General features: G+C 41.8%; 1 protein-coding gene across 3 annotated transcripts in view; it reads right to left on the reverse strand.

Moving 5' to 3' along the window:
* LOC134347046 (phosphatidylinositol 4-phosphate 5-kinase type-1 beta-like) overlaps window positions 1-5469 on the reverse strand; it is a 174268-nt gene extending 168799 nt beyond the window's left edge. The window contains exon 1 of one of the 3 annotated variants that reach the window (XM_063049083.1): window positions 5427-5469. The gene's annotated coding sequence lies outside the window, so the exon portion shown is untranslated. Of the gene's footprint in view, window positions 1-4600; window positions 4649-5326 lie in introns of those variants that run through there. The other 2 variants (XM_063049077.1, XM_063049082.1) reach the window with 2 other exon arrangements.
* Between the last annotated feature and the right edge of the window lie 18677 nt (window positions 5470-24146).

The raw sequence follows: 24146 nt of genomic DNA on the forward strand, positions 1-24146 counted from the left end.
GACTGACACATGCCCCAGAGTCTCAACACAAACCAGCTTCTATCCACTGTCAACTTGGACCTCCTGAACAGACCTCTTACAAAAATAAAGATGGACTCTTAATCTCACAGTCTCCCTCGTCATGGCTCTCACACTTCATTTGTGCACTTTCTCTGTAACCATAACAGTATATTCTGCATATTCTCTATCCACACCCCACCCCTTTTGTGCTACCTGGATGTACTCGTGTATGGATTTACCTGTCTAAATGGCATGCAAATCTTCAAACTGCATCCGAGTACACGTACCAATAATAAACCAATTTGCCTCTGTGTTCACCTCCCACCTCACGAGCTTCTATCCTCAACAAGTCATCCTGAGTAATTTCTAATACCACCAATAAGATTACATTGCCAAACAATCTTTTGCTTCACCTCCCCCTCCCACCACCATTTCAGCATTCTGAATGAATGTCTCCTTTGTAGAAAGCCAACTCCTTCATCTCCACCAGGGTCCAGGTCATTCTTACTGCATCTTCCCTTGCAACTACCTTCTTGTGATGGGACCTAAACAGTCCCCCAATTGAAGCAATATATTGAATTGTTGCTAACATGCAGACTCCTCTATATGGGGAAATTTGACATTGTGAAACTTTTGGTGATTCTTTGAAAGCATTCATTCAATCTGCCAGAATGACCCCAAAATCACAATTGCCTGTTGTCTTACTTCTCCATTCTAACCTCACTTTGACCTGCTACACTATTGAAATGAAGCCCAACACAAGATCAAGGAAGAGCCATTCATCTCCCCACTATAGCCTTCAGGACTCAACACAAAATTCAGACATCCGTCCCCTCAAAGTTTCTTTGAACTTCCCAGCCTTGTATATTGTTCTAGGAGACAACAGATCACAAATGCTGGGATCCAGAGCAACCAAATCTGCTGGAGGAACTCAGCAGGTCAAGCTGCATCTGTCAAGGGAAAGAAATTGTCAATGTTTTAAGTTGAGAACCTATTTCTTGTACCCCCTGGAGACACAAGAGACTGCAGATGCTGGAATATGGAGCAGCAAACAATCTGCTGGAGGAACACAGCAGGTCAAGCAGAATCTAGGTGGGAAAGAAACTGTTACAGTACATGGTTACAACCCAAAGTATCAGCAGTTCCTTCCATTCCCCCCCCACCATCTCTTCAGATGCTGCTTGACCCAGTGAGCTCTTCCAGAGATTGTTTCTTGCTCTCATACCTTCCCATGTATATTTTCCCCTTTTCTCTAGTTTAGAATTCACTCATCTATTTTAACCGCTCTAAGGCACAGCTTTTGTTAATTTTCATCATCACCACACAATTTCAGCTGGTGTCATGTCCACAAATGCCATCCTATCTCTCTTGATTTCCACCTCCCACAAACTTTTCATTTCTTCTCTCCACCCTTCCCCATTCTCTCTGCAACTTTAAACTGGTTTCACTTCCCAGTTGTAACGGACGAAGGTTGAGTAACCCAAAATGTTAACAACATTTCTCTCTCCACAGATGAAGTCTGAGTGGCAAAGAATTTCCATCATCCCCCTTATCTAGATCCACCAATCACCTATCAGCTCTTGCTCCACCCCTTCCCCCCACTATTTTATTCTGGCTATCTCTGCTTTCTTTCCAGTGTTGATGAAGGGTCTTGACCTGAAACATCAACTATCCACCGTAGATGTTGCTCGGCCTGGTGAGTTCCTCCAGATTCCAGCATCTGCAGTCACCCACGTCTCCTCTTACTCTATGCAATTTGACGACTACGTTTCCTGAAAAATTAATTGGCTGTAAAAGAACTTCAGAATATCAAAGAAAAGCAAAGTGTGCTATACAAATGCATTTCTTTGAAGATGTTCCTAAAGGGCTGTACAGTAACAGTAATTAGTGTAACACTATTACAGTACCAGTGACCCAAGTTCAATTCCTGCCACTGTCTATAAGGAGTGGGTGATCACATGGGTTTCCTCCAGGTTTCTCTAGTTTCCTCCCACATTTCAAAGACGTACGGGTTAGTAGATTAATTGGTCACATGGGTATAGTTGGACAGCGCAGGCTCGTTGGGCTAAAAGGGCCTGTTACCACATTGTATCTCTAAATAAAAAAATAAAAATTAGAAATAAAAGCTATCAGTCCTTTGATCACAGTTTGGAATATCTTTAAGGCTGGACACAACGTTTTGCCTGACGACACCCCTGGAACATGCTAAGTACTATTGCAATGAATGCAGTCTTTGAGGAGATCAGAGTTGCCATATTTTGTTTATTTCTTACTTTCCGCAGCACCCACTTTAAAATTTCTCAGACAATAAAAAAGGAAATCATGCCTTTGAATTCCGTTTTACTAAATTTAATTATACAAAACCCATGACAAAATGCCTATCAATTTAGCTCTGAGGTCAGTGTACATGATATGATAATTCAGATGAGGGGCAGGATAGTTCTCCATTAAAGTAGATAACTTAGTTTAGAAAGTTCATATTGAAAACCTGATAGCTGAAATTTTGCACTCCGTGTAACATTTTTGTAATATTTTCCCTGAAGGAAGAAATCATCAGCAAGGCCAGTATTCTAACCCTCTTAATGTCCTTTGACATACCTCCTCAAAGTAATGGAGTGGGGAAGGCATTCCTGTAGTCATTGGGAGGGCAGCCAATGGATTTTGAAATGGTGATGATAAAGGAATTTTGAAGGGAAGTTATAGATAGTGGCGATTTCTCTCATCTACTGTTCTCGTCTTGCTAGGTAGTAGAGGTCATAGTTTTGAAACAAACTGGCTATTTTACACATTAATCTGCTCTGTCATTGATGTAGGCAAATAGCAACAAATTAATATTTCTTAACTGGGCAGAATTTATGATAATGTGCCTTTACTAGTGATTTGGCCAGCAAGCATGTGAAATAACTATTCGTAAGTCACCTCTACGTCTGTTTCAAACTCCAGTTTATTGATAAGATATCTGTACATACCCAGCCAAAATAAAGATCAGCCCACTTGATTCGAGGAGAATGGATTTTGAACACCAACAAAGTCATTTTGTTGAGATTTCACTTCAAAAATCACATTTAAATAAAAACAATAATCCGTGTGTGAAAATTGCACATCCACACATATTATGCCTGCCATTCTTTACCAATCACCACTGCAACAAGTTAAACGATAAATCTGTTCTGAACTGTTTTTTTTAAGTGAAAATCAAATCAGGGGAAAAGGGGAACCTCTGCTTCTCAAACTTAAAATTGCTACTATTACAAAAGAGGGAACTAGGATCAAAAGTAGAAAAGTTAATTTAAAAAAAACCTGAAATGAATTGTATGCAAACTCAGTTTACACTATGACACTGAAAAAATTAGATGAAAACCGATGATGGGCCTCAGCCCAAAATGTCAACAGTTTATATCCCTCCATAGATGTTGCCCAACTTCAGAGTTCCTCCAGCATTTTGTGTGTGTCCTCAAGACTTCTGGCATCTGGAGAAACTTGTGTTTATGATGAAAACTGACATGTTTTATTTATATGTAAACATGTATATTTATATGTAATAAATGTATCTATTTCTCCTTTTCCACACCTCATCTGCATTGTTCCTGCACCCCTCTTCAATCAATGACCCTTCTTCCCCTATCCAAGTCCTTGTCAACCTCCACTGCAGATAACTCAAAACAAAGCAGTCATTTGACCTGTGTCAAGTACATTCTGAGGTTCTCAAACAGAATTTGATACAAAATTTAACTTTGGACTAAAATTTTAATTTATGTTATGAAGCTTTCTCTCTTAGCCAAAATGACTCCTGTTATTTCCTAACACAAGAACAGGTTATGAGAGCTGAACTAAAAGATAAAGCCACTTAACAACATAATACGTTCAATCTTAAGTGCTTTAGAGAGCTTGTCACACCACTAAGCCAAAATTCTTCTACAGAAAGACAAAAAGATGAGAGGTTCTGCAGATGCTGTAAATCTTGAGCAACAGGCACAAAATGTTGGAGGAACTCAGCAAGTCAGTCAGCATCTATGGAGCGAATAAATAGTTGACATTTTGGGTTAAGATCCTTCATCAGGACTAGAAAGATAGGGGCAAAAGACAATATAAGGTGGTGGGGAGGGGATGGGGTGTCAGACATACTTTTGGACAGAAAGTGCAGTTTACAAGACCATGGTCTCCAGTGTTTATTAATGAGCTCATTTTGTTTTTACCAAAACCATTGGACTAAGACATAACCATTCCCAACAACTGCTTTCCATACTCCAGTATGAGGAAGCACAGTTGTGATTTTACAGAGCAGCACATTCTATAACCACAGGACACAGTCTATTGAGAAATGCAGCACCTGACCCACTCTTTTTTGCCTCCTCCCCGCATACTCCGTCTTTTTACACACAATCCCCCTCAGCACTCTCGAAACTCCCTCCAACTACAGCCAATCATTCACTTCCCATACACACTTCAGCCCCCTTCCAACACACGCAACCTCCACCCACCTCCCCTCCCCTCATGCACCACCCCGCCAAACCTCGCAACTTTTAACTGCCCAGCCCTGCCCTCCTTTCCCTACCCTTCCGCCTTGACCTGAAGCCGCCCCGGTGCATCCGCTCCCCACCTGCTGCCCAGTGCTCCAGGTGAGCGCCGTTTGGGTCCACTCTCGGCGCGCGCGCGCGCGCGCACCAGCCGGCAACCCGCGCAAGCACGCGCCGCCCCCTCACATGCACGCGCCCAGGGCGAGCGACCGAGAGAGATACACAGAGCTATTGTTGTGTGGTCCAATCCCCACTTGCTTCATCCGGTCAGCTAGTGCACAGAAAGAACCCAGCCCTTGGGCAGCCGCACAGCTGATAAAGTGGAAAATGAACACATTTTATGCCGATAACGCAACGCCAGGCATAGACCCTGCAACGGCTGTACTGCGTCCTCCACCAGCTGCCCGGCCGGGTGCTCCATTTATTTAATAACGTCTACCATTTATGATCCCGCGGGAATATGGACTAATTACAGCACTGAAGAGGTTTCCCAGCGTATACACCTTCGGACTGCGACACCAGCCTTTCCCTCCTTAACACAAGACTGCGAATATCAACCCAGAGCTAGTTTATTTGTGGGTGTCTCAGAATCACATCCTGATTTTAGCAATGAGTTAATCCACTTTTAACCGTCATTACACACTCTGAATGATGATCAACTGATCATATCGTGTATATAAACCATAAAATGAGTACGGGTTGGCATCAGTAAACCTATTATAAAATTACCAGCCTATGCAACCATAGTCAGAGCTCCATTTCCCTCAAAGAACGTGCATTTTAAATAGGTCACAATTCATTTAACTCACGTTTCTTGCTATGTGGCCCGCTTCACTTCTCCGGAATGTTTTTGCTTTGCCTTTGCAACCCTGACTTTAAACTGGAAAGGAATTCGCATGAACAGCTTACCCCAGAAGTAAGTTTCATTTAGCTGTGAACTGGACAGAGAGATAAAGACCCGCCGCCGCAGTACGGGAATGAAAGTTCCCAGTTCTGCTGAAGTGGTCCCCCTGGTGGTTGGTGTGGAAATGCAAAGCAGCCGAACTGCAGAATACCTCGACCAGATTATTACACAACATTGGAAGGTGCCAATTGGAACCATTGAACAACATAATCATTTAGTTCTCATCTCCCCTCCCCTCCCCCCACACACTTCCAGTCAATTGTCCTCTAAAAATCATAAGACCTATTTTATTTCCCTTTCCATTTGGTAAACCTTCATTGCATTCCCTCTGTCACAGGTACAGCATTACAAAGACGGGAGGTTTGCATGGATATGTGCCAGATGTGGACAAATGGAACTAGTTCAGGTAGGCAACTTGGCCAGCATGTTGAGATGGGCTGAAGGGTCTGTTTTCATGCTGTATAACTCCATCTGTGCACAATAGACTAGATGCACTCTCACTAGGAAATTCTGCATTCTCTCTATATGTAGCTCCAGGGAGCTATCGTCACCCCTTGAATTCCAATTTTCTTGTAATGTAAGTAAACATATTGATTCCCTTCCCAATTACTGTACCCGTATGTTAACTTTCCATGACTAATACAAGGGGACAATCACATCCTCTGAACACCATATTTCAATCAGTGACCATGCAAAACAATTTTAAACTCCACCTTTTTCATTTTTTCTACCAAAGAGGATGATGTCACAATTTTCCATATTGCATTCCATCTGCCACGTTATCACCAATCATTTAGCTTCTCAACATCCTTTTAAAATCTCCCTGTATTCACCTCGTATACAATTTATCATCAGGAAAATTTGTATATATGGCAATTACTCCCCTTCCTCTAAATCATTGACGTAAATTGTGAATCACTGGGGCCTCAGAATCGACCTCTGTGCCACCAACCTACAATCAGAAAAAAACCTTTTTATTGCAAATCTCTGTTTCATGTTTATTAATCAGTCTACCTTCCACAATCCTGTATTGCTCTAATCCTAGGACTATAATTTTATTTAATAACCACTTGTATGGTACCTTATTGAAGGTTGCCTGAAGATCCAATTCCTTTGTGAGTTAAAACGACAAAAATGCTAATAGATTTATCAAACATGGTTTTCATAAATCCACATTGATTGCCTGATCCTCCTATAATTTTCTAACTGCCTTAATACTATGTCCTTAATTATAGATTTTAGCATTCTGCTAATTAGGAATTGATAAGTTTCTTTATCCAAAGTTCGGAGTAAATTTATTATCAAAGATGAAAGTGCAAAGGGACTTGGGAGTCCTCATGCAGGATTCCCTCCCTAAAGGTTAATTTGTAGGTGAGTCAGAGGTGCAGAAAGCAAATGTGATGTTAGCATTTATTTCAAGAGGACTAGAATATAAAGGTAAGGATGTAATGTTCAGGACTTATAAGACACCGGTGAGGCCTCACTTGGAGTATTGTGAGCAGGTTTGGGTTCCTTATATAAGAAAGGATGTGCTGACATTGGAGAGGGTTCAAAGGCGGTTCATGAAAATGATTTTGGGATTGAAAACTTTTCATATGATGAGCATTTGATGACTTTGGGCCAGTACGCATTGAAATTCAAAAGAATGAGGGGTGATCTCATTGAAACCTCCCGAATGTTGAAAGGCCTCGGTAGAGTGGATGTGGAGATGACGCCACTGAGCAATGATTCCTTGGGCAACATCTTCCAGATAGTCTACGAAACTGTTTATTTTACTTCTTGTAAATCTTTTTATCTGAAATGTGTTTCTGGGACTGTTAGAACCTGCAATTTACCATATGGAGACTGATTGAGTGATCTTGTACTCTGCTCTCTCTGAGAACATTCCAGGAGGTGAGTGCAGGCAGCCTTATGGTAAAGTTTAGAGACAGGATGCGAACCCATGTTTGACTCCATTTCACTGATTAAAGAGTCCATTAATTACTAATTAAAGCATCGAGGAAGATTGGAACATTGAGGCAAATGCGGAAGGTGAACAAGTGTTCAGCGCTGATTACCTACCTCTCACTGCTGCTGGATAAGGTGTCTATCACTTATTGTTGCTGGATAAGGTGCTTGTGGGTGATGGCCTATCACTCGGTGCTGCCGGTTAAGAATTCTGTACGTAACAGCCTGTCTCCTCCGCGCTCAAGTGTTCTCTCTCCAGGCCGTCGGATGGTGTTACCGAAGTTCTGCGGTTTATGGATTGGACTGGACTCTTTTCCATTTTATGTCTTTTATATTCTGTGTTTTCACCTGTTTTTTTCTTGTTGCTGTCTGAGTGATTTAATTTTGGCACAATTTGTAAGTTTTTCTGTGGTGGGGGTTGAAGTCTTTTGTGAACAATTTCTATGGTTTTATTTGTTTCGTAGCTACCTGGAGAAGACAAATCTCAGAGGTGCATACTGCATACATACTTTGATAATAAATAGACCTTTGAACCTTGGATGTTTCCTGTGGTGGGGGAATCTAAGACCGGAGGACACAGCCTCAGAATAGAGGGGCATCCTTTTTGAACAGAGATGAGGAGGAATTTCTTTAGGCAGAAAGTGGTGTATCTGTGGAATTTGTTGCCACAAGCGGCATTGGAGGCCAATTCATTGGATATATTTAAGGCAGAGGTTGTTAGATTCTTGATTAGTCAGGGCATGAAGGGATATGAGGAGAAGGCAGGAGATTGGGGCTGAGAGGGAAATGGATTAGCCATGATGAAATGGCGAAGCAGACTCGATGGAACAAATGGCCTAATTCTGCTCCTATATCTTATGGAGGTATTGCAAGAGAGAACAATACCAGAATTTAAATAAAGTGCTACACTTACAGAGAAAATGCAATGTAGGGAGACAATAATGTGCAAGGTTATAACAAGGTATATTGTGAGATCAAAAGTTCATCTTATTATACTAGGTACCCTTTCAATCATTTTACAGCAGCAGGATAGACACTGTTCTTGAGCCTTGTGATAAATGCTTTCAGACTTGTTTTTCTCTCCATCTTTTCTTAATTAGGAGTCACACTTGCCACCTTCCAACATGTGGGAAACGCTGCATAATTTGTAATATTTTTGGAAGTTGATAACCACCTCTATCCAAAACCTTGTAAAACCCCTGGGATGTATGTCATCGGGCGCTGGGGTTTATCACATTCCAGTCTCATTAATCTCTCCAGTTTTTGTTTTGATAATGCTAATTTCATTCAACTCAGCATTTACGCTAGAGCTGTGACAAGAGATTAAACAAACTAGGCTTATTCCATTTGAGTTAAGTTGGTCTCACTAAAATGAACAAAATTTCTGATGGAGCTTGGCAGGATAGTTGTTACATTTCTTAGCTTTATCCAGTCTGATTCAACTTCTTGACTTTCTTACATATAACAAACACGTTTATGATATGGTTAAGGTACACATTTCTGTCTGTTTTGCCTCTTTGTTTATTATTACAACCATCCCTTCTTTTCTTGCATTTTGATTACCTCTTTTAAAAATTGAATATCCTGGAACATTTAACTCTCAACCTTGGCTATTTTGCAAACATGTTTCCCTAACATGCTGTGTGTATTCAGGTAACTGGTTTACATATAGTGCCATTCTCTGCTCTTTCCTCAAATTCCAGCAATATTTCTTCTATTATTCAATTCCATTCTGAAGCCTGCCAATAAATCTTTTCATATCTATTTCAGGCAGTATGTTCTAGCTTTGCCTCACTCGTTACTTGAAAGTCCTGTTCCCCTGACTCTTTTACCAGCCAGCTTAAACACAGGAGTTTGGATTCCGAAGGAAACCTTTATTGATCTTGCTAAAGAAATTGGAATAAAAACTTGTTTATTAGCACAAAATAATTATTCTAGTGGTGTCTAATTGTTTAATTGCAAATAACACATTTTAAAGTAACTGAAAATGGCTTTCTAGAGTATAAACTGCAGTGAACCATTTAAATGTTTAATCAGTTTGCATTAGTAAGTTTCTTGGTAAATCAGCTTCTTATTGATGTGAAACAAATTCTAAAGCATGTGGCCAATTACCCATTGTATCTGTATGATGCTAGGCATGATTTGCAGATCCTACCCTGAAGTTTTGCAATTGGCAGGATCTTGCACTGGGGGAGATGCCAGATGAGTGAGTCTGAGTGAATTTGGCTGTTATTCACTCATGCTTAAACCTTCCACAGTTGTTGGCATTGATTTTAATTCTCCCACCCACATTATGCCTACATCAGAGGTAGAGAAGAGTGGAAACTCTACTCCCCATGGCTTATCTCCATTAAGCTGATAATTGTGTTGGAAAACACTAAAAGCATCTATTTGTTTAAATGACTTTCACTATTTCAGACTGCAAAGGATTAGGGCACCTAGTCAGTGATATAAGCTTGCCTATAGTTCATAGAAATGGAATTCCGAACCTGATAATGATTGGGGAGCAGTCTGATGTCTGCTTTTCACTGTCCCAGCTTCAAGAACTGTTGTCAAATATTGCCATAGCTGCTCTATACCTCGTTTTTCCAAAGTAGTTTACAAAATGTAAAAATGGAAGAAAAGCGGGCAGACTAGAATATTACAGCTGGCTTTTGCTTGCATAATTATCAAAGAAATGGAGGAATCTGCATTGACTAAAGTCAGACACAGCGATGCTTCATGCTTCATAGAGACAAATGGTTTTATAAATACATTTCTTAGTAGTTTTAAAATTTCAATGGGTTCAGAATATCCTATGAGCACAGGATAGCTTGGCTTGATGTTCTTTACAAAAAATATTGAATACACAAAATAACTGAAGTAATGATCTTTGAACGAGAGGCAACAGCTAAAGAATAAAAATCTTCTCTCGATTACTGCGAAGATTAGTGAGGAGATCTGATAGGGTCTTTCAAGTTATGAAGAGGTTTGATAAGGGTTGAACTCTGCCATGGACAGTCCCAAGCCTAGCTGCGAAAGGCAGAGGGTTGGACATGGGGCTAGCAACCCCATCCCGTAGAAGCCCAGATCTACAGAATCTCCAAAGACCTCATCCTTGGGAGAGGAAGGCTCTTTGCCTAGAAGGTTTAAGATGGACTACACCTGGGGACAACTTGAAAGACTGGCCCAGGACAGAGGCCTCTGGTGTGATGCTGATGGCAGCCTATGCCCCTATAGTGGTGATGGGCTTATGTAAAAGTAAGTTGTTAGGATAGATACAAGAAGATGTTTCCTGTTTTGGTTACGACTAAAACCAGGGACCATAAGTATATATCCAGTGGCCACTTTATTAGGTACAGGAGGTACTGAGTGTACAAAAGTCACTAATACTGTAAATGTATTAAAGTGTATAATTTTATCGAGAAAATGGTGGGAGTACGGAACCCACTCCTTGAGGGATTTGTGTAGTATGAAAGAAATGGATTTAAGGGGAGTTGCCTTAACACATGAGAGAGAAAGAGCTAGAAACAATGTTAGGAAATGAAGCAGTCCATGCCTACAAGCAGCAAGACTCGGACAACATTCAGGTATGTGTTTATAAGTGGTAATGGATATTCATCATTATCATCAATAATATGTACCATGTCCAATGACGTGGGCAATCGTGGTCTTTGTGACCCTGGTTGTTCCCGGAAAATTTTTCTGCAGCAGTGGTTTGCCATTGCCTTCTTCTGGGCAGTGTTTTTACAAGACAGGTGACCTCAGCCATTATCAATACTCTTCAGAGATTGTCTGTCTGGTGGCAGTGGTCGCGTCACTAGAAATTGTGAATGCACCAGCTATTCACACGACCATCCATTAACTGCTCCCACAACTTCACATGGCCCTGATAGGGGGCTTAGCAGTTATTACACCTTGCCCAAGGGTGGCCTGTAGGCTAGTGGAGGGAATGAGCGCCTAACACTGTCCTTGGTAGAGATGTATCTCCACCCCACCACCCAAATGGACATTAGTACTACAAAAATGCCATGAGCTGACCATCTGCCTGAATGGTGAAGGTCGTTCATGATGGATGCCACCTTCTTGGGACATTATCTTTTGAATATGTCCTCACGGGTCGGGGGGGGGGGTGGCTAGTGCCCATAATGGAGATGGCTGAAACTACAACACTTAAAGAGTCTGTAAAGAGTTGTAGATTTCACCAGCTTTGTCATGAGCACAACCTCTTCCACCATTGAGACATCTGCAAGAGGTGGGGCCCATCACTAAGCCCTACACTGTTCAAATATGCCCTCTTCTCATTACCACCATTGGGATGAGGTACAGCAGCATAGAGACCTAGACTCAATGATTCAGAAATAGCTTCTTCTCCTTCACCATCAGATTCCTGAATGGTCTGTGAACTCGACCTAGTTATTCCTTTTTATGCACAGTTTACGTATTTTTGTAATCTGAAGTAATTTTATGTCTTTGCACTGAAACGCAACAGCAAAACAACAATTTTCATGTCATGATAATATATCTGAATCTGATTTTGATTCTGAAATTTGCTTCTGATTTCCAATAAGAATCAGAATCATCTTTATTATCACTGATACACAGTAAATTGCGAAATTTGTTGTTTTGCGGCTGGAGTACAGTGCAGTACATAAAAAATTACGGGGTAAGTTACAATGAGAATATATAAAAATAAATAAACATGAGGATAGTGAGGTAGTGTTTATGGGGTCATAGACTTCAGAAAGCTGGTGGTAGAGCAGGAGAAGCTGTTGCTAAAACATTGAGAGTGTATCTTCAGGCTCCTGTATCTTTTCTGTGATGGTCATAATGAGAAGAGGGCATTGCCTGAATGATGAAGGTCCTTCCTGATGGATGCCACCTTCTTGGGACATTATCTTTTTAGTACCTCATGGGTGGGGAGGGGGGCTAGTGCCCATAATGGAGCTGGCTGAGACTACAACACTTAGCAGCTTTTTCTGAATATATGCATTGGCTCCTCCATGGTGCAACATGTCAGAATGCTCTCAATGGTAATCTGTAGAAATTTACTAGAGCCTTTGGTGATGTACAAAAGAAAAGAGTGTGATCACCTCCCCTTAACATTTATTGACACCAACATCTCAAGGTAAGCTAAATTAATGTCTTGAGTCACATCTGACCTGGAACTGAAGTGGTGCAGTCACATAAATACTGTGCTTACAAGAGCAGGCCCATCACTGATGCCCACTGATTGTAATGAATACACATCCCAAACCCACAATCTTCCTAATCCCCCAAGAAGGACATGTGCTTGGGAACACCATTACTCTAGGTTCTGTTGCAAGTCATACACCATCCTGATTTGGAAATGTGGTCTTCGTTATCACAGGGTCTATGTCCTGAAAGTCCCTACCCAAAAGCTCAGTGTAAGAACCTTCACCAAAAAGATGCTGCTGTTCATGACAACAGCTCACCCCCGGTCTCCTCAAGGGTTGTTAGGGTCAAGCTTTGGTTCTGTTGGCCAAATCTAAAAACAAACAACAGATTAATTAGAAAAAGACAGGAAAAATTGTGAAGGATGGTAACAGGTTTGTATTTAGAAACACTATCTTACTATCTGATCTTACTGAGATGCATCCCTGTTCTACACTTACTCTTTAAGTGCTGAGAGTAAAGGATTGCATAAAAGCTGTGATGTTTAGGAAATCTTTTGCACATGTTGAAGCTGTTAATTCTATAATGAAGCCATCTTGTTAATGGTGGCACTGAACACTGAGGTTTGATGGTATGATGAACACAAAGATGAACTCAACCTTTATGTTCATTATATCATCTAATCTCAACACTCACTAAAGGTTATAATGCTCATTCCTCAATGCTTTAAATAATCTGAAACAACCGAGATATTAATCAGCTGGACCTGCCAAGTAAACTGACTACCTAATTATGCAAACATACTCTATAAGATTGTAAACTGGTAATTAATGTTCAAGAGGTGAATAATTCACTTACTATTTAATGACATTTTTTCAGTTGGTGTTTCGCTATATATTAATGTGCAGAAGAATTTTTTTGAACATGCTAAAACATTGTTTAAACTGAAGTCTTAGAATGAGAAAGAACTTCATCACATTGAACAGTAAGGCAGAGTACCTTTACACCAGCTGCTCTGTCCTCTGGCAGGTCCCCATCTTTCCCAAAACAGATCCCAGTGATCTAAAAAACTGAAACCTTGCCCCCTGCACCAACTCTTCAGCCACACATTCATCTACCATACCACACTCTTTCTACCCTCACTGGCACAAGGAATGTAGGCAGCAATACAGAGATCTTATATATATATAGGCTCATATGCCTTGCAGGTTGTCAGGTTGTGAATAGAATGCCTCAGGGATTCCCAGCTCTTCCCAATCTATATGAAAGGTTTTGATGAGAGGACCAAGTATCATTTCTCCAAGTTTTATTGTAGTAACTATATTCCTAGCTCCTAACTTCCAAACTCTCCCTGTATTTGCTCTTCAGGATCTCATCCCTTTTTCTAGCTACCATGATTTCCAGCTATTCACCATCCTCCTGAGACATCCCTGACCCAGGTACCTGGGAGTCAACTTACCATCTGGGAATCTCTTTTATCTCCACAGAATCTCATTTTGGTTCCCCTAGTGATTGATTCCCTTGGGCTACCACACTCTTCTCCCCACTTCCTTCTGAAACTCAGTGCCAGATTTCCCCTGGTATGTTGCCCCCCCAAAACAGTATTCAAAGCTACATTCATGCTTTTGAAGGGAATAGCCACAGGGATCCCATACACTGACGGCCTATTCCTTTACCTTTTCTGACAGTCACCCAGCTACCTGCCTCTCACACCTTAGGTGTGACTACCTCCCTGTAACTCCTGTCTCCTCAGTCCTCATTCTCCTGAATAACCCACAATTTATCCAGATCCAGCTCCATTTTCCCAACACAGACTGCAAGAAACTGAAGTAAGCAGAGACACTGGATTTTCTCTGACTTCTCACATTATGAAAGAGGAGCACACCACTTCCCTAGGTTCCACTCCCACTGCTCTCCCTGTACAATGATAAAGAAAGAAATACAACTTAACAAAACATTATCTTAGCTGTCACCTCTTTTTGCCAAAGCCTCTTGACCCAAAGTCTCAGTTCCCCTCTCTAACACTGTCCACTCAAGCAATGGCTGTTCTGCTTTGCCTAATTTCTTTTGATTCTTTATATTTTATTACAATATATATTTTCTCAGAACCAACTGGGGGCACTTAATTGTACCAGTTAGCTTTTACCATTCCCTTCCAGTTTTTGCCTAGGGAAGTTTTCATCCTCCCCCTATCTCCATCTTGCTTTTATCAGAGTTTGGAATAGTGTGTGCACTTTGTGAATCTTGTGTTGGTGTGCAAACAGCATGGCCTGCTTATCAGAGCCAGCAAAGTGCAATTAGAGCCTGAATGCTGAGGATGTTGCTCTGGAAGAGACTGCTGATATTGATTCACTGATCCTGGCAGAGGTTCTGCAATATTCCACGGAGACGTCATTGTTGGTCTCGCTCCAATACTCTGAAAGTAACAGGTATTCTGTGTCCCACCAGCGTACAGGAGGACAGTGTTCACTGCTGCCAAGCTTTGTGGCCTTCATTTTCAAACAGTTTTCTTCAGCAGCAACTGAAGGATGTGCTGCATGCAGAAGGCAATGGTTATTTTCATCAACAAAGCCAGCCTTTGCTGAGGGATATCTCAAGAGATATTGAAAGTGGAGCACAATTTTCAGGTTTTTGACATGGATCTCTGTTATTGAATGGCAGTGTTTCACCTTATGGTCAGGTTGGTAGAGAACTTTAGTACCATGGGCATTAAGTGTAAGGCTCATATGCTTTTCAGGTTGACAGGCTGGGAATGGGGTGCCTCAGGGATTGATGCTTGGATGCCAGCTATTCACAAACTATATCAATGGTTTTGATGAGGGGACCAAGTATCATTTCTCTAAGTTTTATTGGAGTAATACACTTTGATCAGGGGTTCTCGACCTGAGGTCCATGAACCACTAGGTTAATGGTAGGGGTCTATGGCATAAAAAAGGTTAGGAACCCCTGGCATGGATGATTGATTGTGAAAGTATAAAGGGGGTATGGAGAAGCTGAGTATATGGGACTCTGCAGGGGGGAAATATTAGGTCATCCACTTTAGGAGAAGAAATAGAAAATTAATTATAAAATTTATTAAATAACTTGTGAGTAAGGATTTCCCATACATCTCAATCAAATTTGTTAAAAGATGAAGATTCAGAAATGTGGGTATGGTTCAAAAAGCTAGGTAATGATGGAGATCTAGAAAATTATAAGGCAAGCAGGAAGGAGCTTAAGAATGAAATTAGGAGAGACAGAAGGGGCCATGGGAAGGCCTTGGCAAGCAGGATTAAAGAAAACCCCAAGGCATTCTACAAGTATGCGCAGAGCAAGACGCATGAGAGAGTAGGACCAAACAAGTGTGACAGTGAAAAAGTGTGTATGGAACCGAAGGAGATAGCAGAGGTACTTAATGAATACTTTGTTTCAGTACTCACTACGGAAAAGGACCTTAGCGTTTGTAGGGATGACTTGCAGTGAACGGAAACCTTGAGCATATAGACATTAAGAAAGAGGATGTGCTGGAGCTTTTGGAAAGTATCGAGTTGGATAAGTCACCGGGACCGGACGAGATATACCCCAGGCTACTGTGGGAAGCAAGGGAGAAGATTGCTGAGCCTCTGGCAATGATCTTTGCATCATCAATGGGGACGGGAGAGGTTCAGGAGGATTGGAGGATTGAAGATGTGTTCCCTTATTGAAGAAAGGGAGTAGAGATAGCCTAGGAAATAATGGACCAGTGAGTCTTACCTCAGTGGTTGGTAAGTTGAAGGAAAATATCCTGAGAGGCAGGATTTATGAACATTTGGAGAGGCATAATATGATTAGGAATAGTCAACATGGCTTTGTCAAAGGCAGGTCGTGCCTTACGAGTCTAATTGAATTTTTTGAGGATGTGAGTAAACACGTTGATGAAGGTAGAGCAGTAGATGTAGTGTATATGGATTTCAGCAAGGCATTTGATAAGGTACCCCATACAAGGCTTATTGAGAAAGTAAGGAGGCATGGGATCCAAGGAGATATTGCTTTGTGGATCCAGAATTAGCTTGCACACAGAAGGCAAAGAGTGGTTGTACACAGGTCATATTCTGCATGGAGGTTGGTAACCGGTTATGTGCCTTGGGGATCTGTTCTGGGACCCTTTCTCTTTGTGATTTTTATAAATTACCTGGATGAGGAAGTGGAGGGATGGGTTAGTAAATTTGCTGATGACACAAAGGTTGGGGGTGTTGTGGATATGTGGAGGGCTGTCAGAGGTTACAGCGGGATATCGATAGGATGCAAAACTGGGCAGAGAAGTGGCAGATGGAGTTCAACCCAAATAAGTATGAGGTGATTCATTTTGGTAGGTCAAATATGATGGCAGAATGTAGTATGACCCTTGGCAGTGTAGAGGATCAGAGGGATCTTGGGGTCCGCGCCCACAGGACACTCAAAGCTGCTGCACAGGTTGACTGTGTGGTTAAGAAGGCATACAGTGTATTGGCCTTCACCAACCGTGGGATTGAGTTCAAAAGCCGAGAGGTAATGTTACAGCTATATAGGACCCTTGTCAGACCCCACTTGGAGTATTGTACTCAGTTCTGGTCACCTCACTACAGGAAGGATGTGGGTGCAGAGGAGATTTACAAGGATGTTGCCTGGATTGGGGAGCATGCTTAATGAGAACAGGTAGTGTGAACTTGGCCTTTTCTCCTTGGGGCGATGTAGGACGAGAGGTGACCTGATAGAGGTGTATAAGATGATGAGAGGCATTGATCTCGTGGATAGTCAGAGGCTTTTTCCCAAGGCTGAAAAGGCTAACGTGAGAAGATACAGTTTTAAGGTGCTTGGAAGTAAGTACAGAGGAGATGACAGGGGTAAGTTTTTTACGCAGAGAGTGGTGAGTGCGTGGAGTTTGCTGCTGGCGACGGTGGTGGAGGCGGATACGATAGAGTCTTTTAAGAGGCTCCTGGATAGGTACATGAAGCTTAGAAAAATAAAGTACAATGGGTAACCAATGGTAACTTCTAAAGAGAGTATGTGTTCGGCACAGCATTGTGGGCTGAAGGGCCTGTATTGTGCTGTAGGATTTCTATGTTTCTATGAAAGATGTGTGGAGTATAGTTTCCTTATTTGAGGAGTTAAGAACTTGGGAACATAGTTTTAAACTAAGGAATAGGCTATTTAGGATTGAAGTGAAGAGAGTTTGCTTCACTCACAAGCTGGTGAATCTTGGGAAATCACTGCCTCAGAGGGCATGGAGGGCTCTGTCATGGAGTTCTTTCTATAATAAGGAAATCAAAGTGCATGGAGATATGACAGAAAAATATTGGTAGAAAATCAGCCATGAAGTTATTAAGTCATTTTTATTTTATTTCATGAAGTTATAAATATCGGAGCAGGCTTGAAGATCAGATGACCTGCTCCTTTTGGCTGCCGCCAAATCTGCAACTTTTGGAGGTCAAATGCAAGAGGAAAGTATACTGTAAATGGTAGAGCCTTCAGGAATCCTGATGTACAGAGGGATCTTGAGGTGCAAGTCACTGAAAGTGGCAACACAAGTCAACAGGGTGGTAAAAAGGCTAATGGCATGCTTACCTGTCAAAGTACTGAGTAAACAAGCCGGCAAGTCACATTGCATCTGTATAAAGCTTCGGTTAAGTCTCACTTGGAATATCATCCACAGTTCCAGTTGCCCCATTACAGGAAGTATGTGAAGGTTTTGAAGAAGGTGCAAAAGAGATTTACCAAGACATCATATGGTTTTTGAAATAATAGCTGTGAGGAGAGGTTAGGCAAACTTTGACCATGTTCGCTGAAGAGCCACCTTATAGCAGTTTATAAAATTCTGACAGATAGGGCATAGGTAGGGTAGCAATTCAGTCTTTTCCCCAGTGTGGAATTGTATGTACGAGTGAGCAAAGGTCTAAGGTGAGAGAGGTACAGTTCAAAGGAGATTTATGAGGTAGGTAATTTTTTTTCACAGGGAGTATCCGTTGCTTGGGACATGCTGCAAGGGGAAGCAGTGAAAACAGATACGATATTCAAGGGACATTTAGGCAGGCATGTGAACAGGCGGGGAGTGGAGGGATATGGACTATGTACAGCAAGTGGGATTAGCAACCTAAAACATGGAGCGCATATCAGTATAGCAGAGGAACAAGGCCTTCAGCCCATGATGTCGTGCTGAACTAATTAAAGTAGTATTTAAATGTCTAACTAAATTAATCTCTTCTGCCAACACAAATTCCATATCTTACCATTTTCTACACATCCATATGCCTATGCAAAAGCCTCTTATATGCTTCTATCAGACTTGCTTCCACTACCACCCCTAGCAGCGCATGTAGGTATCCAGCTCTCTGTGTGTAAAGTAACTTGTCCTGCACATCTCCTGTGAACTCTTCCCATTTCACGTTAAGTGCATGTCCTCGAGTACGGCAGGCAATAGGGAGACTCCTCTATATCTACCAGAATCAGACTTGTCTTCTCTTCTGAAGATGGTCACTATTTTGGCATCACCATAGTGGCTAAGTCCCTCCTCTTCTCAGAAAAGAGAGGCAGGATTGATGTTAAATTTGTGACAGTGGTTCCTCGGGCTCAGTTTGAGAATATGAGTAGGGACAGTGTCTGCTGCGGGGCTCTTTTGATTTCTTGTAGTTCAAGGATAGTTGAAGGTTTAAGCCAAGTAGTTCATTATGTGATGGAGTCAAGGACACTTACAACAAGGACGAAGTTACAATTAAGGAGCTGTGCGCTGTTCCTTCCTGTGGCAGATAAATGTCTTTCTGTACATTGACTCTCAAGAGAATGGGATCTCTTTGGCTATTATTGTTGTTTTGCAAAATCTGGTATTTTCAATTATTTAAAAATAACTTCAGCCAAATATATCAGATTTCAGTTTCTCCCAGATGTTGCAAATAAATTGGATAGAGTTGTCAGTGATATGAGTACATAACCCAGGTGGAAAATACAATGAATTTGAATGTGCAACTATCATTTCTTGTCATCTCAAATTTAGTTGCTATCTATTGTAAAAATTGAAAGCTGTTAGATTTGACAAAATTTAAAATATCTGATTTTACACAGATTGAAAATCTAAAGTTCAAAGTACCTTTACTATCAAAGTATGTATACATTATAGAACCTTGAGATTTGCTTCTTTACTTGATTTTGAGAAAAGATGGGGTTCATTTGCTCGTTATTATCATTTGGGTTAATTGATAGATTTTCTCCATGATCTAACTGTAAATTTTTGGTATTTGTTTTCCTTGCTGGCAGTTTGATGTTTATTTTTAGAAGCTTTTTCTATGAAGCATGGCTCTGGGGTTGTACACCTAATGGGGGTTTTCCCCCACTTTTTCTGCTTAGTGGGGTTTTTTATTATCACCAAAACTTTTCAATCTTTAAAATAATTTTTAATCTTTAAAAGGTAAGGTTCCCCATTCAGAAGTCTCAATTCAGAAAGTAATGAGGCATGGGATCCAAAGAGACCTTGCTTTGTGGATCCAGAATTGGCTTGCCCACAGAAAGCAAAATGTGGTTGTAGACTGTTTGTACTCTGCATGGAGGACAGTGACCAGTAGTGTTCCACAGGGATCTGTTCTGGGACCCCTCCTCTTTGTGATTTTTATAAATGACCTGGATGAAGAAGTTTGCTGATGACACAAAAGTTGTGGGTGTTGTGGATAGTCTGGAGAGTTGTCAAAGGTTACAGCAGGACATCAATAGGATGTAGAACTGGACTGAGAAGTGGCAGATGGAGTTCAATCCAGATAAGTGTGAAGTGGTTCATTTCAGTAGGTCAAATTTGAAGACAGAATATAATATTAATGGTAAGACTCTTGACAGTGTGGAGGATCTGAGAGATCTTGGGGTCCATTTCCATAGGACACTCAAAGCTGCTGCGCAGGTTGACAGTATTGTTAAGAAGGCATATGGTATGTTGGCATTCATCAACCATGGAATTGAGTTCAAGAGCCGTGAGGTAATGTTAAAGCTATGTAAGACCACTTGGGGCTACTGTGTTCGGTTCTGGTCACCTCACTACAGGAAGGATGTGGGTACTATAGAGAGAGTGCAGAGGAGATTTACAAGGATGTTGCCTGGATTGGAGAGCATACCTAATGAGAATAGGTTGAGTGAACTTGGCCTTTTCTCCTGGGAGTGATGGAGGATGAGAGGTGACCTGATAGAGGTGTATAAGATGATGAGAGGCATTGATTGTGTGGATAGTCAGAGGCTTTTTCCCAGGGCTGTAATGGCTAACACGAGGGGGCATAGTTTTAAGGTGCTTGGAAGTAGGTGCAAGGGGTACGTCAGAATTAAGTTTTTCACGCAGTGAGTGGTGGGTGCGTGGAATGCACTGCCAGCGAAGGTGGTAGAGGCAGATACAATAGGGTCTTTTAAGACACTCATAGATTAGGTACATGGACTTTAGTAAAAAAAGAGGGCTATGTGGTAGGGAAATTCCTGGCAGTTTCTAGAGTAGGTTAAATGGTTTGCACAACATTGTGGGCCAAAGGGCCTGTAACGTGCTGTAGATTTCTATGTTCTAAAAGAATCCATAAAAAAGAAGATGGTCAAGCATTCAGAGTGAAGAGAGAGAGAGAGAAAGAACACAAATTGTGCAATCAATAATGTAAACAGCATTCAAACCAAACTGAGTCCTGGAGCATGAAGCCTGGAGCAGCCAGAGCAGGCCACAGTGTCAGCCTCAGTTCAGCACAGAGCTGAGTAAACATCACGGAGCAGCAAGCAGAACCTGTCTGACCCCTGCCTCATGTCCCAACACCCTACCTTTTCAAACGATCCGGCCCGGCTGTAAAATCGTCCAAACAGCAGGGCATTCCTCCTCACACTTGGATTTGGGCCAAAAACAAAATACAAATATAAAGTTAAAAAAAATCCAGCCCTAATTGCAATGAAAAATAAAGTGAGAAATTCATGGTTGATTAATAAAAACAGAAAATGCTGGAAACATACAATAGGTCAGATAATATCTTTGGGATTAGAATCAGAATCAAAATCCGGTTTATTGCTAGTGATATAAGTTGTGAAAATAAAAATAAATAATAAATAATACACAAGAGGAATGGTGAAATAGTGTTCATGATTTCATGGACTGTCCAGATGTCTGATGGCAGACAGTAGGAAACTGTTTCTAAAATGCTGAGTGTGGGTTTCAGCTCCTGTATTTTCTCCCTGATAGCAGTAATGAGAAGAGAGCAGGTCTTGGATGATGAGGGTTCTTAATGATGGATGCCACTCTCTTGAGGCACTGCCTTTGCAAGTTGTCCTTGATGCTGGGGAGGATTGGGCCATTGATGGAACTAGCTGAGTCAGCAACCCTCTGACAGGCAGAGTTCATGTTTCAGCTTGAAGACCAGTGCCCTTTGACCTGCAGATTGTTTCAGCATTTTCTGTTTTTATTTCAGATTTCCAGTAACTGCAGTCCTGTTATTGATCTTCATTGTTGTTGGGTTATGATTTTAGATCTTAAGAGCACTATTAGAGTTATTATATAGACATATCTGTGCTCTGAAGCCAGGTAAACAAGTGGTAACATTAATGCCTTCTGGGGAGTGAACAACAACAATCTTCAGTAAAAGCATAACAAGGAAGTTGATTAGCACATGAGAGTGAATTGATTGCAGGGGAATCAAGGATGGGAGGCAGAATTGATTAGGTTGCTTCCCAAGGAGATAGAATGGACCCATGGGCCAAATGGCCCAATTCTTCATCAGAATAAAAACAACAGGAATTCTGCAGATGCTGGAAATTCAAGCAACACACATCAAAGTTGCTGGTGAACGCAGCAGGCCAGGCAGCATCTATAGGAAGAGGCGCAGTCGACGTTTCAGGCCGAGACCCTGGGTCTCGGCCTGAAACGTCGACTGCGCCTCTTCCTATAGATGCTGCCTGGCCTGCTGCGTTCACCAGCAACTTTGATGTGTGTTGCTTCATCAGAATAAGCAGGTTCTTCTGTATTCAGAACACAAATTACAGCATTGGAGAAAGTTTATTCTGCTATTTCCAAAGGCGACACACGCAAAATGCTGGAGGAGCTCAGGAGGTCAGGCAGCATCCATGGAAATGAATAAACAGTCGACATTTCAGGCCAAGACCCTTCTTCAGAACTGGAAAGGAAGGTGGAAGTTGCCAGAATAAAAAGGTGGAAGGAGGTGATAGGTGAAGCCAGGTGGGTAGAAAAGGTTAAGGGATGAAGAAGAAGGAATCTAATAAGAAAGGAGGGTGGACCATAGGAGAAAGGGAAGGAGGAGGGGACACAGGGGGAGATGATAGGCAGGTGAGAAGAGGTAAAAGGCCAGAATGGGGAACAGGAGAAGAGCGCTGGGGGATGGAAATTTTTTAACGGAGATATCAATATTTATGCCATCAGTTTGGAGGCTACCCAGACGGAATATAAGCTGTTGCTCCTCCATCCTGAGCTTGGCCTCATTGTGGTAGAAGAGGAGGCCATGGACTGACGTGTCAGAACGAGATTAAACTGATGGGCCACTGGGAATTCCCACTTTTAGTGGATGGAACAGTGGTGCTTGATGAGGTGGTCTCCCAATTTAAGACGGGTCTCACCAATGTAGAGGAGGTTGCATTGGGAGTGATGGACACACAGGTGACCTCAGCAGATTTGCAGGTTAAGTGTTGCCTCACCTGGAAGGACTGTTTGGGGCCCTGAATGGAGGTGTGGGAGGAAATAAATGGGTAGGTGTAGTGCTTTGGCCATTTCCAGAGATAAGTGCCGGGAGGAGGATTAGTGGGGAGGGATGAATGGTCAATGAATCACAGAGGGAGTGATCCCTGCAGAAAGCGGAGAGTGGGGGTGGGGGAGTAGGGGGCATGGGTAGAGATATGTTCGGTGGCAGGATCCCTTTGGAGATGGCTGAAGTTGTGGAGAATGTTGGTCGTTAGTTGCGGAGGCTCTTAGGGTGATAGGTATCTCTATCACTGTCAAGGCAGCGAGAAGATGGGGTGATTGTGGATGTCTGGGAGGTTCATTAACTCGTTCCATTCTGATTATAAAGGAGGTATTGAGGAACAAACGACTGCACAAACATCTCACACTGAGAGGCATTGTTCTGTGCAATGGTGTTTCAGCGTCGCAGGTTACACATAATACCTGACAGGCACGTTGAATAGCATTTCCAAATACATGGGGGATAAAAGAATTAAAACTATTTTCATTCTTTAACACCACTTTACCTCAGAGGGGTTAAACAGGAAATGTGAGTCGAAAATTCGGTAACGCATACTGGAGAGAAAATAAAGTGAGATTTACAGACAATGAGAACCCATGAGATGATATACTGTACACTCAGTGGCCAGTTTTTTAGGAACCTCCTGGACCTATTAACGGGCCACTTAGTGTATGTTGGTGGTCACCTTCTCCTGTAACCCATCCACTTCGAAGTCTGACGGGTTGTGCGTTCAGAGATGCTCTTCTGCACACCACTGTTGTAACACATGGTTAATTGAACTACTGTTACCTTCCTGTTAGCTTGAACCAGTCTGTCCAATCTCCTCGTTAATAAGGTGTTTTCACCCACAGAACTGCCACTTGCTGGATATTTTTTATTTTTCTGACCATTCTCTGTAAACTCTGGAGACTGTTGTGCATGAAAATGCTAGGAAATCAGCAGTTTCTGAAGTACTCAAACCACCCCATCTGGTACCATCAA

The sequence above is a fragment of the Mobula hypostoma genome, chromosome 5, assembly GCF_963921235.1.
Source record: "Mobula hypostoma chromosome 5, sMobHyp1.1, whole genome shotgun sequence".
Classification (NCBI taxonomy): domain Eukaryota; kingdom Metazoa; phylum Chordata; class Chondrichthyes; order Myliobatiformes; family Myliobatidae; genus Mobula; species Mobula hypostoma.